The sequence below is a fragment of the Leucopleurus acutus genome (genome assembly GCF_964270905.1).
Source record: "Leucopleurus acutus genome assembly, chromosome: 4".
Classification (NCBI taxonomy): Eukaryota; Metazoa; Chordata; class Mammalia; order Artiodactyla; family Delphinidae; genus Leucopleurus; species Leucopleurus acutus.
Genome location: NC_139146.1, coordinates 35,824,577 through 35,843,807, shown reverse-complemented (window position 1 = coordinate 35,843,807; position 19,231 = coordinate 35,824,577).

The following is a 19,231-nucleotide window of genomic DNA, read 5'->3' as shown; positions in this document are numbered from 1 at the left end:
ATTAAAAACATATCTAGAGCCTGAAGTACAGTATAACGTATCATACTTGGCTTCCATTGTCCCAGTGGCGAATGATAAAAATGTTTTTCAGAGCTCACAAATGAAGCATATGTATAAAGAAGTGAACCTGATTTTTCAGTAAATATAACTTCTAGATCAAACATGTTACATTCTTCAACATATTTACTGGGGGAAGCCATATATGTAATGATGCTGTCATTCCTTAACACAATTTTTGAAACTGTCTTTAAATTTGCCTTTATAGAGAAGTTTCAACCCCATTCTCCTTTTTCTTACTATATTACACATCCTCCAATATACATGCAGTATACATGCACACAACTTCCTTTTTGAACAAAAACAACATTACTGAAATTGAACGTCCATTTATTCATCAAATTGATATCAGAATAATGTTGGGATGCCTCCAAAGACCAAATCCATTCCTAAAAGACAAATATATCCCAACCCTAACACATCAAAATAGTGCAGAGATAAATTCCCCCTCCTTAACCCCCCAATTTTAAGTAATAGCAGCAATAAGTTGAATTGGAAACCAGGATCTTTACTTACAAAATGATGGATTTGTTTGGAAGTATAAATTGAGCTGTGTTTGCTCAAACATTAGTGGCATGACTTAACAGTAATAACAACCAACATTTATTTGGTGCTTTTCTGTTTATAAGTAATTTCTCAGTCATTTTTCTCATTGGAGGCCTAATGTAATCCTGTGAAATTACTCAGATACAGAAAAGGAAAATGCCCTTGACCTCTGCTCTCTCCCTCTTCCTGCTAGCGGGAATGGTGGTGACAACACTGCTCTTGGTAGCCCTGTGTTGAAAATGGTGGAGTCCTGTCAGCCTGGGACCTTGAATGACTATGGAGCAGAGCTACATACCGTTATGAATTGTTCACCTTGTAGTTTTTATGTGAGAGAGAAGTAAACGTCTTTGTGTCCTTTAAACCATATTACTTTGGAATCTCTCATTATAACAACTTCATCTTTTACCCACTTGTTCTGAATTCATCCTTATCATTTACATACCATTTGTTATTACTCTATCCAGTAAACCACGTGGAGGGCAAGCAAATGTCTGTCTTAGTCTTTGCAAGTGATTTGGTTCAGCTGGTGTTTCTTGCATTTTTTCATTGCTATTCAGTAGGTTACTTCCTTCTGTTGGTTCATTTCCATCTATACCTCTGGGGTTCATAACTGTTTCCTCCTGTGTTTAGAGCAATTAAAAAATCCTTAAAACTATATATTTGCTGTACATTTTTATAGTTACTGAGCCATCACATCACAAATCAAATTTCTGTTGCTAGAATCAAGGTTAACACTTTACAGAGGAAAAGCACAGCTTTATTACTAGCTAATTGGAGAATGTTCAGAATAAGAACAAACTATGTGAAGAGTATTTACCATTGAGTATTTACCAAGAGTATTTACCATTGAGTCACTATTTGTAGCATTATAAGTGCTTGAGTCACATAAAATCTCATTATGATTTTCAATACTGGGTTTAAAAATTAGCCTATTTAAAATATGATTCAAGACCATAGTTGGCAAATATGTCAGAGTGATTCAGAAAGAGATAATCATCTGTGGCGAAAACAAATTCACATTCATTCATTTACTTTAATTTAAGCAATAAAGACGGAAGAAACCAGAATCATTCTAGGGCTTAGGCTGGGAACACAAAGCACTTCACAGGCTCTCCATGTAGGGCCAGCTGCTAATGACTATCTAGGAAAACTGGCAGTCACACCTACTACACCAGTTTGGGGATTTAAGAATGGGGAGAATTGTTAATTGAGTGATAGAGAATGAAGAGAACACAATTCTGTCATAGATTTGGAAATGTAGTCCCCTCCTTAAGGAAATGGTTGGGATGTTCTACATTTGATCATACCTGTTGTACTTGACACCTGGAGGCTGTGTGATTCACCTCTGTGGATGGTTCTGAATCTTCATGCTTAATTGTTTTATCTTGATTCTCCATGATTTATAATTAAGAATATGATAGAGGGAAGAACAGGATCTGTTTTGAAGGAGAAAGAGTATAGATATAGAACACCAATTTGAGATTTAAATGAATGAACTGTACTTATTTTTCCCCTTAGTGGCTAAAATATTTTAAATTAGACTGTTCTTAACTTTCAATTGCTAATCTTTTCTTTGATTACAATATATAATCCTAATACTTATCTTTGTACCTTTCTTGAAAAAGCCCTTGTTTACCATATTTTTATATGATTTCCTTCCCACCCTGTTTTCTGAGTTATATTGCAAATAATCCCAGCAATATTACTGTTAAATTGTCCTCTCTAATGGGCCAAATTGAAGCAGGAAAGCTCCAGGTAATTTTCCAATGTTGATATGAGGAAATGAGTCACCAAAGAGAAATCTACGGATTCCATCATATTCAGAGAAACCAGAGTCACTAATTCCTGCCTAGTTCTTATTTCAAAATTGAAATTAAATAAAATACAACAACAATGATGGAGCAGCCACAATGTCTTAGACACTGTGATAAATGCTGTGACAGACTCTTGGTAGTCACTGTGGGTAATTCAAAGATTACCAAAGCACATCCTTTGTTCTCTACAGACTTACAGTACACCAAGAAAAATAAATTTGTATGAAGTAACTAAAAAACCTGTAGGGCAGACCTGTAGGTTGCCTTCATAAACACCCACTTCAATCTCTTCTCCCTTGGCTTCCCATGCTATATGGGCTGAAAAGCCAAATATTCCAATTCCTAGCTACTTCTGCAGCTAGAGGTGGCCATGTGTCATAGTTCTATGTAATGAGATATAAGTGGGAGTCCCTGGGGAGGGCTTTCATTCCCGAACAATAAGGCAAGACCTTTCAAGGATCATACTGTTTACTCTTTGCCCTCTCACGTTTCTTTCTCTTTCCTAGATTGTAGATATACCTCCTGGAGGGCCAAAAGTCATCTTTTAACCATGAAAATAAAAACCCCTATACAAGGACAGTAGACAAGAAAGGAGGAGGAGCTGGTTCCTTGATGACATCATGAGTTGCTGTGTCAGTCTTGGACTGCCAAGCTTTGGAGTAATTGTATAAACCACTATTACCAAGTTTTCTTTTTATTAGTAACCAAACTTATTCCTAATGCAACAAGTACGATGAGTATTATGATAGAGGTACAAACTATAAGCACTGGCAGAACCAAAGAGAAAATTATATGAGAGAAGGGAAAATCTAATTCAATACACACTTTTTTTTTTTTTTTTTTTTTTGTGGTACGCAGGCCTCTCACTATTGTGGCCTCTCCCGTTGCGGAGCACAGGCTCCGGATGCACTGGCTCAGTGGCCATGGCTCACGGGTCCAGCCGCTCCGCGGCATGTGGGATCTTCCCAGACCAGGGCATGAACTCGTGTTCCCTGCATCAGCAGGCGGACTCTCAACCACTGCACCACCAGGGAAGCCCATCAATACACATTTGAGTGCCTAATATGTGCCAGGCACTATGCTAGACCATAAAGACAGGGATAAATTAGCTAGGACCCCTGCCTCAAGGCATCATTTTCTGTTTAACAAAATGCCAAGATGCTTGCATTTAAAATTTCAATGAAAATGATATCCTTTCCACCACCACCATCATCATTTTTCTTCCTTGCAGAATACAATGTTGGCCAGAGTGGCATCTCAAAAAGCCTTCAGTTTGATTTTTATTATATATTATATAAAATAAATACAAGTATATAGAATGATACATTACATATGTGTCTGTGTTTATGTATATGTAGTTTTTAAAATTTAAATACTTCAAACTTTAGACTCATGAGAAAGAATGCCATTTTGACTGGAAAATGCTGGGTTCAGAGAACGCTTGTCTTAAAGGCATCGAGGCATGAAAGCCAGTGCGGTGCAAGGGAAAACTCTGTTAGAGCCTGTGGTGGGAGGCTATGGATAACGAGAGACAAGGCTGGAGAGTTTGGACATTGTATCCCAAACCATGGCACTTGGCCTTCACCCTCTGTAGAGACTGACCCCCTAATATAGTAGGTGACAAAGTCTATTGGCTCTGGATTTGGACAAACCTGGGTCTAAAGTCCAGCTCCATCATATACAAAATTTCTCAGGCTGTAAGTAATTCTCCATCTGTACAACAGAGACAAGAGTAGGTCCAACCATGGATATGTTAGGCATTCACTAGTGTTGGTTATTAGCCACTCATATTCCTCCTCCCTAATTATCATAAATCTCTGAGATTCTTTTTGCTTTTCCTCTTAAAGCAGGACAAGGCCTCTCCAGTCTTGAAGAATTTACTACATAATTCCATTCATTTTCTTTGATCATGATTTTAACCTCTTTCTTTCAAGGCAAACTTCTTGATTAGGGGACGTAACACTACTGGCTAAAATGAATTTGAGAATTCATTTTATTAATGTTATTCTAGTCCTTTTTAACATAAAAAATCAAAATTGGGCATGTTGCACAATATATGCTATTTTCGAGAATTCATATAGTTTTGTGTTCAAAAAAATGTCCCTATTCTCCCATAGTCTCCACCATGGATACCAAAGTACTGTTTGAGATCAGAGAGGTATTGCAGAGAGAAAAGGTAAAATAAAATACCAGTATTTTAATAAGTTGTTTAATAAAACAACTTACAACTGGTCAGTTCTGTTTGTTTGTACTCTGCTATGTTTCCATTTCCAAAAGAATACTTAAACCACCAGTCTCATTTCAAAACCCAGCTTAAATTTAGAAAAATCACAAAAATGTAACTTAAAGCAACCATGTTCATGGCATTTATTGTTCATAGTCACTGGGTCTTGAAATTTACAATATTTACAAATTTACAATAGTATATCTCCCATTAAGAAGGCAGAAGAAGGTAAAGAAATCAGAAAATATGGAAAAATGAGCTTTTTAAGGAACATAAGAAATATCATGAAGTCCATTAAAAAGTAGAAAGTTTATACTCCTTACTCATAGAGAGGCTCTCAAGTTCTCAGAGCGCATTAACTCTTATTTTGAAAACAATTCTAATGATTTTGCTCATCTGACTTCCAAATCCTCTTATGATGTTATACATTAAAATGTAGGAAGAGATTGTGATAGAGACAAATTGAGAGCAGCGTGAGTGACAGCTGACAATGAAAAAGATGGAAAAGATTGCAATCTAATGCTACAAAATGTGGGAATAAATGTCTTTTTCATAGGGGATATTTATAGTTTTGGCCGGCCAAGCATGATTCTCCCCCTTTTTTTTGGTGATAGCACACTAATTCTCTTCTGTGGAATCCATGCCTCCTCTATTCCCCATACATATGGCTCATGTGAGACTTTTATCCTTCCCTCTCTAATCCCCATGCTCCACCAATGCTCCAGAGATGAAGACACGCTTGGCCAGAGAGGGAACTCCTTCCCTGGTCACCTTGACCAGTTCAGGCATGAGCATGTGACCCACAGCTGGCCAAGGGAGTCAGGTTTAGGGTGTTTACTGGAACCCTTAAGAAAGAATTTTCTTTCTGTCGGGGTTGCTAAGCCCAGACTTGCTGTTGACAATCATTGTAACATACAAGAAAAGCCTTCTAAAGAATGAGGTAACTAACCACAGAACAAAGCAGAGTCTTAATATGGAAAGACAGAAAGAGAAAGCTCTAAATTAATAATCAATAATAAAAATAATAATAAAAAGCAATAATAAAAAGCAATAATAAAAGCATTGCTGGTACCGCTGAAAGCAGCTCCTTTTCAGTTAGGTGAGCCAATAAATTTCTTACCAGTCTGAGTTGGGTTTCTGTCACTTGCCACCAAATAAATCCTTAGTAAGAATTTTCATACCTGAATTGGCCTTGAAGGAGCCCCTGTATAATAACAGATGTTTAGAAAGGTGATTCTACATCTTTAAGAAAATGAAAAGAAAAAAATTAGGTGGAAATATTTTGTTTTAAAAGGCATTAAAATATACAGTACCGTTTAGAGCTTTTCTTTTCTTTAGAATTTGTTTATTTATATATGCATCAAAATGTGAACTCAAAAACTATACTCCTTAACAAGATCACTTTAATTCTTTTCAAGTTGCCTGGATGGTTCATAAATATTCAAACCTAGCATTCTGTGTTGGCAAATTTTTAGAGCTTTTCTTTAAAGCAAATGTTAAACAAAAATGTTGCATTCAGTAAAATAGGTGTCAGTTACCAATAAAATTAATTTAAGTGAAATGCTTTGTTTTTCAACAATGCTAGTTAAATGATATACTATAGTTAATGGACCCTAATTATTTTTTTTATTGTGTTCATGGAAGTCTTTATTTTTTTATTTTTATTTTTTTTTTTCATGGAAGTCCTTAAAAGTCTTTGGGTCCAGTAAAGGTTCAACAGAATCGATGTGAGATGCTAGGTGTCTGAGATGGAAAAGTTAAAAAGTGAGGAAATATGGAGAAACTAGATGGCTTTTAAGCAGCTAAAAATCACTCATAGTTTAATGGAATAATAAAAGTTGGAAAGGTCTTTAGAAATTACCTTGTCCAATCTCTTTCATATTTAAATAAGAAAACTAAAACTTAGAGAAGCTAAATAACTTTTCTCAGTGAACACAGCCAGTATCCGCCAAGCCCCATAGTAAAACTATAAAAATTTGTGAAATGAGGTAGTTCTTTAATCTATATCTTTGACTTCATGTCCTTTCTATCAAGTCACTGCATTATAATTTTACATTTTTGTTATATTTTGTTTAAAATTCTACTTGTATATACCCATAGTTAATTATAAGTTTGAAAACACATTCCACAAGCAAATATAAATATTAAAAATTTCTATCTTTTGTTCAGCTCTACTTTTTTCCATTGTTATCAATGTTATAGAGTTTATTACAAACAAAAATTCTTACTAATCCATTTAAGTTGCACAACATTGGTAACAAAATGAATGAAATAAGAACTTTTATTCTATTCTCTTGACAAATATTGTTTACGTATTCTGAATTATCAGTTAACTGGCTGAGTGACAACTTGCCACTTAAATATGACTTAAGATTCTAAGAATTAAGAAGCTTTTCATTTAAAAAAATATCCAGTTAAACTTAGATGGTTTGAGAGATTTTTGTATATCAGAAAATTATACTGAGAACTAGGAAGGCAAGGTACATTTTAAATAAACAGTAAAAGGGCCTATACACAGAACCAAGTTTTTTTTCCTGCCTCTCAATCAGGATATTGCTTTATTCAGACTGATACACAACCTGGAAACCATATTAGAAAAAAATGTATTTTTTTCAAATGGTGAAATTTTATAGACTTCATAAATTCAGTAAATAATGTGAGTTTAATCAAAGTTCTCTGACTCAAGTACAGATTTCAACAGAAGAATGAGGCTTGACATAAGCCCAGGGACATGGCTGTTATGACTGTTGTGACTGCCCACTTGCTTATAAGTTAGTAGGTCAAGTATTTTCTAAAAACAAATGCAAAGGCTATTGGCCAATCATGCCTCTCTTTAGCATTCCCAGTATACAGAATTTCCTACAGGACTGATACACATACTTAGAAACTATCTTGATTTAATTTGAGCTTTATTTTCCAGTATTAGGCACATATGCCACCAAAATCATAGAGCTGTGGACTTCAAAGGAACTTTGTCTTTCCTCCAAACTTGAGAGAAAACTGCAGATCAAGAATATGAGCAGTTCTGGTATGTATATATACGTAAATAAAGAGGAAAAAGTCTGTTAACATTAGTTGCCTTTGGGGAGGGAAATGGAGTTGTTGGAATTTCATTTTTATTCTCTATGTTTCTTTATTGTTAGTATTTTTACAATAAGAAGATTTTTCAGGGGCTTCCCTGGTGATACAGTGGTAAAGAATCCATCTGCCAATGCAGGGGACACGGGTTCGAGCCCTGGTCCGGGAAGATCCCACATGCCGTGGAGCGTCTAAGCCCATGCGCCACAACTACTGAAGCCCGCGTGCCTAGAGCCCGTGCTCTGCAACAAGAGAAGCCACCGAAATGAGAAGCCCTCACACCGCAACAAAGAATAACTCACCGCAACTACAGAAAGCCTGTGTGCAACAAAGAAGACCCAACGCAGCCAAAAAGAAATAAATAAATTAAAAAAAAGATTTTTAAATGCAATTTAAAATACATTTTAAAAGAATTTACGCAATTCTTAGAGCTTTAGAGAAAAGAAAATGACACAGCTTTCCTTGGTAATAATATTTTTCATAGACAGACTCTGGTAATTTGATTTTAGGTAACTTAATTCCACCTGCCACAATTTAAGTCATTTTTTTGTTTTTGTGGTTTTCAAAGAAGATGGGGGAACTGCCTAGAAGCTTCTACAGCAATTTTCAAATATTTTTTTAAGCCAGAGATCTTCTGTTAAATGAAACCTTATCCTGAAATCCAACAAATGGGACAGATAAAGGTGGAGCTGCAGAAACCCTGTCCACTCACCCCTGTTCCTCCTGGCAAGTGAAGCACACTTTGAAAACAACTTCCGTAAATATGCTTTCATATATAGAAAGAGGTTTGTTAAATCAACCTTCTCTTTTTCAGGTTATCTTATTAATCTAAGTGTTTAAAAGTGCTTTCTGTAATATTCCAGAGGAAATGAAAGAACTATCAACTTGCAAATGTCCACAGGCTCTTAGGCAAGTAAAATACACTTACTGCTATCAACTGAATTACTGCTGAAAGATCATTACATGGATAAAGAATGGTTGTTCTTGTTATTTTCTGTCTTTGGTAGGACAGGCTGACATTTAATGGGGTGACTGTACTGAGAATTTACATATATTGCTGGAGTACTCTGTGCACTGTATTCATGCATTTGAAATAGCGTCTCCATGATTGTTCATTAAGTACTCTGTAACAATTATAATAAAAATCTCCTATCTTTGGTGTTCATCCATTTATATGTTAAAAGTGTAGGGTTTCCATACCATACGGTACTTCTATGTAGAACATATTGAAACTTTCCAATTTCTGGATTCTGCTAATCAACTCTGATCTAATGCTCATTTCCCCAAAGAAGCCCTATTCCATCAGTGAGGAATTCAGATTAAGTGAAGAGTAGGGCTTAAAATTTCCTTGACAATTAATTACTGAAATGACTAAGAATGTCTCCTTGAATGAGAACTACCTTATCGGAAAGGATTAAGTGTTCCAACTGCATGCAATCAAGTTATCAAAAGAAAACAACCACTATTCTATTTGGTTAATTAATATAGTGATTTGACTGAATCATCATGAAGTAAAACACTATGCAATGAGATAGGAATAAAAGGAAATTATCCCTAGGTAAGAAGGGACCCAATACTTGCTTCTCTTTGTAAAAAATCTCTCCCCCCACCCAAAGGCAAATATGTTTAATTGAAAGTTTAAAATATTACTTTTAGGCTTACTAAAATCAGAATCTCCAGAGACAATCTCCCCAAGTGTGGCAATGTGACTTATTACCTACCTAAGAGCCACTGCTCAGGTATGCCAGTGGGTCCCTTCACCAGCCCTAGGAATAAATCATGACTGGTCTAAGTCAATCTCTGTAACATCATTCCTCTTTGCCAGCTGTCGGTTTAAGGATGAGCATGATTCATTTCTTGCCAATGAAATTTGCGGGCAAGGCTATTGCGGACCACTGGGTAAGATTTTCCTTTCTAATATAAAGACAGAGAGGCAAGAGGAGAACCCTCTTCTCTTTTTGTCTGTGTGTGTGTGTGTGTGTGTGTGTGTGTGTGTGTGTGCGCGCGCGCGCGTCTGTTAGCAGGGGAGGATGAAGCTGTGGATGGGGATTGTGTTTCTTGGAATTCTAGCAGCCATCATTTATCCATGAAGAAAACGTCAAGATTAGCTAATGGAAAGCAACCTGGACCTTGATATCAACGTGCTACTGAACAAACCTTGGATCTACTTACCTTAGATATTTCGTCGTATGAGAAAAGAAGCTTGTATTTTTGAAGGCAATTTTGGCTGAATATCCTGTTACTTATAGCCAAAAGCATCCTAACCAATACAACAGGTGACTCTGTTGCAGAGCCGTCTCTGAGAAGCTCTGATAAGAGCAGTGATGAGGAACCTTTGGCTTACACGTCTCCCTAGCTTCTTGACATGGTGCAAAACCTTCACAGAGGATGAACAAATATTGATAGAACACTGCCTTCATATCGAAATTTCTCAAAAATGTCCAGAAAATAACATTTCAGCAGCTAAAAATCAGTGCCAATGTTTTTAGCACAATTCTTTTAGTCTTTAGAGATTGCATAGCTTGTAAGGTTATATATATTTTTTCTGCCCTATCCCTGAAGTTTAGTTGTAATATTTGAATATTGAATTTTTAAAAGTTGGGCTTATAAACATATGATTGTTTTGTTACTTTCTACTCATGAAACAAAACAACAAGAACAACAAAACACAACTACCATCACTGCCTGGGGTTTCATGTTTTACTTCTCTACTTGGTAAAGTTCTACGAGTCATTCAAGATCTAACCCAAATGTCACCATCTCAGTTAGTATTTCTTAACTCCATGTAGACTAACTCTGTTCCTCTTTTTTCTCTCTAAGGACTCATTCATTCAACAAACCTCTGTTAAGCTCTTACCATGTTCTAGCCCTTGTGTTAGGGATTTGAATGTGAACAGTCTGACACAGTTCCTATAGTCAAAGGTTGCAACCTAGTCAGAGTATGACAGACCATTCCCTAGGTAACCATAATGAAGTGTGGTTAAGTTTCAATTTAAGGCACATGAGATAAGCAACCCCATCTTTTCACAATCATTGAAGTTCATCAGCCTTTTACTGCGTTTCTATGGTGTGTAAACACAAGAGACAGAAAGATGACTGAGATGCAGTCTCTGCTCTTTAAGGAAGGGACAGAGATTGTTATGTGTTCACCAAACCAGTTTCCTCTGCTGCCTAGACACACAGATAGTTGACATTTCCCAGCCTCCCTTGCAGGTCAGTGTGGCAAGTCCCTGAGTCTGGCAAAGGGATGTCGGCATAAATGATGTGTTGTACTTCCACTGCTGTAAGAAAGCTCCCATGTTTTACATTATGCTCTCTCTTTTCCTGTCCATTGCCTGGAAACTAAGGACTCCAAGGTCTTAGGGGGTGGCAAAGCCATAATATAAAAAGAGTTAGCGTTCCTGAATCACTGAGGAGAAGGCCACCAGCTGAACACCTGCTTGGACTTTATATGAATGAGAAATAAGCTTCTATTGTGTTAAGTTACTGAGGTTTTGGAGATTATCTGTTACAGCAGCTAGTGCCACCTTAAGGTAATTTAATTATAATGTGAGAAGCGCAGGCATAGCGTTAAACAGGGGAGAGGAGATAATGCCCTACGTGGCTGATACTTGAATTAAGCCTTGAAAGATGACTTAGTCTCGAAAAGAAAAGAAAGACCATTACAGGCAGAGGAACCACAGGATTAAAGGGTAAGGGGTAAAAAGGAAAGTGCAGGTAGGGAATTTTGTGCACATCCATGTCAATGAGCTCATAATGAGCATCATATGCAAGCTATGTGGAGCAGTCAGAGGAAGAAGGACATGAAAACCCTGAGTTTCCTTCTTGTGTCATTGCCTCCTACTTGGGCCATTTGGGGCAAGTTACTTAGCCAGTCTGGACAATTTTCTTCAACCGCAAAATGGTGATAATGCCTATGTCACACAAAACCTTAAACTAGTATTAAGTACATCAAGGAGTCCCCAAAAAGTCCCTCAGTGCGGGCTTGCCTGATGGCGCAGTGGTTGAGAGTCCGCCTGCCGATGCAGGGAACACGGGTTCGTGCCCGGTCCGGAAAGATCCCACATGCCGCGGAGCGGCTGGGCCCGTGAGCCACAGCCGCTGAGCCTGCGCGTCCAGAGCCTGTGCTCCGCAACGGGAGAGGCCACAGTGCGTACCGCAAAAAAAAAAAAAAGACCCTCAGTGCTTTATCTTCCTTCCATGAGATTTTCCTTGAGAAAGAAGCATACATGTACTGTACTGAAGAGCACAGATAAGGGACACGGGTAAACTCGAACCTTTCATTCCTCCTTATGAACCACAGAAACATAAATAGATTCCTAAAAAAAAACACATAAAGAGCTTTTACTGTATTGGCAAGGTATACTTATAACTTTATAAGGCTGTTCAAAACTCCTTCGAACTTATCATCATTGCACTTTCCTTAACATGTATGACCCAAGACTACAAAGAATGCTCCCTCACTACACAAGTGCATATACAGGGAGCTCCATCTCCCCACATACTAGTTTCCTAGGCTTTGTGTGAAAAAGATGTAAATTTCTTTTCCCAAGAGGAAAAATCTGTTCTATCATTAGGGTTTGTGTGCCAACCAAGAGTCAGCGGCCTCCCAATTACCAACAGGACTCACGAACAGTTAGTCATGAACCAGATAGTCAACAATCTCTTGTGATATACTCTGAGAATGTTTTAAATGGAGAAATGTTTTACATTATACTTGTAGAGCAAGAGACTTCAGAGGTAATCTAGTGTATGGGTAACAAACTCAAATACCTTCAGGGGCCAACTCAAATGCAGGAGTCTGTAGCAACTAAAGAGGGCAGAGCCCAAGTGAAGGCATTCAACTCACTGCCAGGCCCCGGATCTAATCTCATGGTTTCATTTCCCATCTAAAGAAACTGAAGAGATTAGCTTTAGGTGACTTTTAGAGGCTATCCAGCAAACATATTACTCAGAGTCAATGCAGAAAACAGACACCATGCCAAATATTTTAAGCAGAAAGAGATTTTATACAGAGAATTAAGTGAATTGTTGAAAGGCTAGAGATTGTTGAAAGGGCTACAAGTGCAGGGTCTTGGCTGGGCCTCTAGGAATGACTTCCAGAACACTACTAGACGAGCCACCAGGGAATACACTATTTTTGCCACAATCAGGAGGCCTACAGGAACCAAGGAGTTCAAGAACATACCGTACCTGTGACCCTGAGAAGCTGGGATCTGGAAGCTGTCTGGACAGGGAACTCAGAGTATGTTCACTATCTCCCTCAGCTGCCTCTTGACAGCCAGAGCGCTGGTGATTCAACACGGCATGCTGAGTCTGGTTGCTGTAAGTCCCTCCCAACACCCACAGTTCTAGAGCCTGGACACTGGCACCTCGTGCACCTTCCGTGCTAACAGAAAACAGCCAAAAACATCAGGGAGGAGCAGGGAGTCTTCTGCCTTATCTCTGCCTTTGAAATCTCAGGCAAGTCATCCAGAACTCTAATTTACACCCAGAACTCTAACTGGAAGGGAGTCTGGGAAATGTTTTTAGCGTTCCTGTTTCTCCTGTACAAGAAGGCACACTAGCCACAGGTAGGAATGAGTGTGAGTTGCCCTCCTGGGGCAACTTTGTGTGTAGGCCCCAGGATTCAGACCTACATCACTGATTTTCCCTACTTATTCTATCATGCCTTCTATGGAAACCCTAAAAAGGCAAAAATCTAGTCAATAGGACTGTAATTCTAAAGACCTTAATATGCTAGAAAATATGTGAACCGGTCATTTTGCTCACATCATTAGTATAGGGTAAATCACACTACCTAATTAATCGTTAGGTATATTCTGATCCATTGGATTTTGAGCTCCTGGAATGTGGAGCTGGAATCCTAAGAATGGAATTGTATTCCATTCTTATTTGTATCTCCTGTCCCCAGGCCTGCTTGGCCCACAGAAGATGCACAGGTATTTGCCGAATTGATATGTTTCACTCTTGACTTAGAGAGAAACAGTAAACCAGAATTTCATGAGATACTGTACAGCAGCAATAATATTAGGTGGAGGGCCCATTATAGACGAATGGGGAAAGGGGGTTTTAGCCTTTCAGAGAAAACAGAGGTAGATCTGGCAAAGTAAAGCACCTGCTGTCTCTAGCCACTGGTGTCCTGGATTTCTTTTTTTCAATTAATTAATTAATTAATTTTTTGGCCGTGTTGGGTCTTCGTTTCTGTGCGAGGGCTTTCTCTAGTTGTGGCAAGCAGGGGCCAACTCTTCATCACGGTGCGCGGGCCTCTCACTATCGCAGCCTCTCTAGTTGAGGAGCACAGGCTCTAGACGCACAGGCTCAGTAGCTGTGGCTCACGGGCCTAGTTGCTCCGTGGCACGTGGGATCTTCCCAGACCAGGGCTCGAACCCGTGTCCCCTGCATTGGCAGGCAGATTCTCAACCGCTGCGCCACCAAGGAAGCCCATCCTGGATTTCTTGATGGAAGAAAGTTAGTGGTGTCTTCCTGCTATTGATCTTTTGGGCAACAAAAAACACCAGAATCCAAGGCTGACATAACAAGCTGATGCCTGGTAAGTAAAATAAAGCCACAGACTCAGCGTGCGCTTTGAGCAGGGGCTTATTTATATTCCCCAATCTGGAGGAATTGATGAGTCTTTGCACATGAGGGGTGCTAACCCAGGCCACAGTAGCAGCAACGTATGGTGGATTTGAGAACTAAAACAAAACGAACAAGAAAAACCTACTCCAATAACAACTAACGACGGGAGATACACACACACCCACACCCACCCACCACTCTGCGTACAACCAGAAGGCGCTGGGCGCTAGCTCCCAGCCTCTGGCCCGGCACTGGAGGATTGCCGCCACGGCCGCCGGTTTACTTTACGCTCAGTGCTCTCCGGGGGCTACTCACCTAACGCTCTCTGGCTCAGGCAGCCGGCTCAGCCTCATGGATGTGAAAAGGGGCTCAAAGGCCTGCGGTGGAGCCCGGCGGAGCCGGTTTCCGGGTGGCGCATCGCCCCAGGCAGCGGCGGAGGCTGCAATTATTGCAGATAGCGGGGCGCTGGGCGCGCCGCCGGGTGTCTGCGGCCCCGCCTTCCCCGCGGCGTGGGCGGTTCCGGGAAGGCGGCAGGGCGCGGGCTGTGTGGACCGCTCAGGGAGCACGGGTGGGTTGGGACCCAGTAGCGGCCACCCCACGCGCTCTCCGCGGGTCTGGGGCCTCAGGGGGCGGGCGCGCGGCTTGACTGGGGGCCCGGAGAACCGCGGGTACACTTCCCGGGACCTCGGGGCGGCGCCGCGCGGTGGGCGGCCTCGCCGGCCCCTGGGGACCGGACGAGCGTGTCTCCCCGGGAAGCTACAGGGATGGTTGCCCAGCGCGCGCCGACCCTGGCGCCGTCTCGGCCGGCGATGACGAGCTCCTGGGCGAGGACGCGCAGCACTGCCTCTTGCGGAGCCAGGAGTGCGGCCCGGGCAGCAAATTGCTGGCTTTATCGTTCCCTTCTACATTCTGGATTTTCACTCCACCTTTTTAGTTGTGCTTTTTAGAAGTGTCTTCTCAGGTGGGGCGGGAAGACCTCTCTTCAGGTGACCAATTAAGTGGGATAAAAGACTTGTTCTCCCTTTTATCGCTTAACACTTGCCCTTCTTGCGTTTATGACTTTTTTTCCATCAGCATTCATTTAATTCTGCCTTCCATTTCTGTGTCTTCCTTTCCTCTATATTTCCCTCCCCCTCCCCTTTCAACTAAGTGTGTGTATATGCGCGTGTGCCCCTTTCGGGGTAATTTCCATTTCCTACAGAAATAAAAATTTTCTTACCTGTTTTTCACTCCTTTAAGCAAGTGCCAATTTTAATCGCCGTTTTGCAGGCAAGAGGTACAATGTCACATAAATGTCTCCACCAGGCAGAAACCACTCATTCTTCTCTCTTAGGTCCTCCCTTATGGAGAGAATGGATGAACCTAGGTTCCGTCTATTAAGCTTCTTCAGAGCACCTAAAATGATTATTTTCCTAAACAGAACTCTTCCTCTCCTAAAGCTCGCCAAAGTTTCTAGTGACATCCAGCTTCCTCTTATAACAGAAATCAAATATATTTTTCCATTTCTTTCAGTCATATGATCATTGATACATCACATGCTTTGATCAACATGACTTTGGAGAACATTGAACTTTTTGGCTAGTTTTTACTGTTTATAATGTTTTACAGTTTTTGTTATCTCTGGGAGAACTAACTCTGAGGGGGCATTTGTTAATATTTAGAGTCCATTTTGCAGTATTCATCATGTGTTTATTTATTTACTTGGCCGGGTCTTGGTTGCTGCATGAGAGATCTTCCATCTTCCTTGTGACACGTGGGACCTTTAGTTGCGGCACGCAGGATCTAGTTCCCTGACCAGGAATCAAACCTGGGCCCACTGCATTGGGAACGCCGAGTCTCAGCCACTGGACCACCAGGGAAGTCCCATCATGTGTTTATTTATAATTCATTTTTTAATAGCTTACATGTACATGTATAATGGCTCATAGCATGAAGTACTTCATAAAAGCTTAAAAGCTTCAGTGTTCCATTACTTCACTTGATAAGAAGTTACAGCATTTTGATAATGATACATCAAAAGAAACCCAAGTCATTTGGCCCAGCTCCTTAATTTTACAAAGCAAAAAACTAAAATGGAAGAGAAATTGGATGACTTAGGTTCTAGGTAACCAACCAAGCTACATGTGGTCCAGTAGTGGAATACTTGGTCCAGAACCCTAAAGCAAATCTTAAAATCAATGGACTCTTCAGGAATGTTAGTCAAAATATCCTTTGCTGTCAGATTTTATTTTGTTTTATTTTTTGCTGTCGGTTTTAACTTACCTTCATCAACTGCATGTTCTTCCTCATACATAAAATTTTAAACTTTCGTTGTCCATTTCAAAATTTTCCTTTTTAATATTACAGTTCTGAGATGAAAGATTAACTGTTCATTTACTGAGTATCTACATGTGCATCATACCATTTGGTCTTTTGAGGTAACAACAAATAAAACACAAACATAAAACCCTGAAACTAAAAGAGCAAGAAAAAACTTCTCCCTAGTAATCTGTTATGGAATTATTTTCCATGAATTTAAATTTCTTATTGAAACCTTTATTTTCTTTAATTTTGTTTCCTGTTACATGATTTATTTCTGTTTCTTCATCCAGAGACTATTTCTAAGTTTCATGTTCTCTTGTCTGTTATCTCAGAATTTGGTGAGGAAATCTATACTTAATCTAAAAAATATTCTTCAAACTGACAATACTGTAAGGTAGTTAACTATATGTTTCTTATGTCCATGTCAAATACTGCTTATTTTAATAAAGACTTTTTAGTTAGACTAAAAAAAAAGTATTTACTTATAAGTGATGACATCCATTAAGGATAAACATCTGATGATTATTTTTCTTTTACATAACAGATCAACAATATATAGTCCTGAACCTAAACTCCTTTAAGTGTAAGTTACTGAAGCCAAACTCCTTTATACCTTTGGTGTTCATTTATGACTGTGTAACATTTTAAAATTAGTACCCACATACAGACCAATGCAGAATCGTACAAAAATATTTGAATACGCAAAACAGAAGTAACATAGAAATGAATAGCTTTTTTCTTAAAAAAGAAACTTCCTTTTTTCTTCATATTCACATTTTAATTTTATATACTTAGAAACTGAGGTTTATTCTTAAAATGTTCTTTTTGCAGTGAGTTCATTATCTCACCTATCTACAATGATTTCAGAAGAGATTAGAAAGAGATGAATATATTTAAAGAATCAGACTCTTGTGAACAATGACATCATCAAAAAGGTCTTATTTTCATTAATATGCCATTAATAGGAAAGAGAGGATGGGTGAGTTTTCTTCATAAGCAGGTTCACTGTAGACAGGAACGGCCTGCCTTCCCAGCAAGGAGATCCTGAAATCACAAGCTCCAGCCTCCATCAATGATAATAGGATTACCTGTTACATAGGCAGACTGCAGGGATAAACACAAGGAGATAGAACAATTAACCAGGTTGTGTTTCTTCAATTTTCCTGACTGAGATAGCTAAACAGTTTATCCTCATAGTACCAGGAAACCACACTTTTAACAAATAGAAATTAGGAAAATCTGAATTAAATTTCAGATGATTTAAAACTGCTGAGTGTTCTTGTGATCTGGATCTGACTGGCCTCTGGCTGGTGTTTGAGCACATGCCACATCATTCTAAGAGTGTCTGGACTCAGAGTCAGAAAATTAAGAAATTTTGTGATATAGAGCCATTACCCGAATTAGGATAAAGTATAGGCTAAAACAGTACATTTTCATTTTGAATCTCAGAAGTATTCTAACTAGCTGAGTTTTATGCCACTAATAAACCTTTGAACATAATCAAGTGTGTCAGTAACAAAGTAGTAATGTCAATTACCAAACAGAATTTTTAAAAAAAGATGTATATTTAGTTAATCAATATACATGGGTAATTCCAGGTACTGAAGCACACTAAATGTCTTTTTAAAATTTATATGAGTAATAATTATTATAATCTATTAACCAAAAAAAAAATTCTATACTAGTTTCAGACATCCAAATCTATACAAAACTAAAGAAGTTTAAAAATTACTGATTTTTTTCCCCATAGAATTTTTCATTTTCCAAAGAATTAAAGCTGAAGTGATTCTTGTGGTAGAGGTTTAAAAATGTTTTGTTTTGTTTTGTTTTGTTTTTTGCGGTACGCAGGCCTCTCACTGTTGTGGCCTCTCCTGTTGGGGGACACAGGCTCCGGACGCGCAGGCGCAGCGGCCATAGCTCACGGGCCCAGCCGCTCCACGGCATACGGGATCTTCCCGGACCGGGGTACGAACCCGTGTCCCCTGCATCGGCAGGCGGACTCTCAACCACTGTACCACCAGGGGAACACCCCCCTCTGTTTTATGTCTGTGAATAGTTCACGACCAGGGAACTAACTGGAAGAGAGAAGAGAGAAGGAAAGGGGAGTAGGCAGGAGTGAGGAGGTGTGTTACTGATCAGTTAGCCCCTCTTCAGTGTAACTTGGTGCACACCAGGTGGTGGTGAATGTGACAGATACAGAGGTTGAAATGTTTTAGTGACAGAGCAGTTACTACTTCTCAGAACTATTAACAACAGTTGTTCATAGCAGAGGAAATGACTAGGCAGATTATGAATGACTGAGTACATTAACCTTTCTGATTTCTTTGAATCTGTATCTTCACAAGAGCTCATTTGATTTGTGGGTACTGCTGATAAGCTAAATTGCCCTGGTTTAGCCAGAGCTTAGGTTACCAAATATTTGGGAATGTTCTGGCTTGAAATGTGCAACAAAAGGACCTTTGTCCTTTTAGAAAGATCTAGAAGAGTCCATATGTAAAACAGAAAGCTTGCCTTTTAAAAAAAACTTGGAGAAATTGGGGGTGTTTCTTGGTAGAGTGTCTAATAACCCCCTAGTTTATCTACTTTATATGATCAGTCTTCATATATTAAATTTTATTTTTTTTTATTG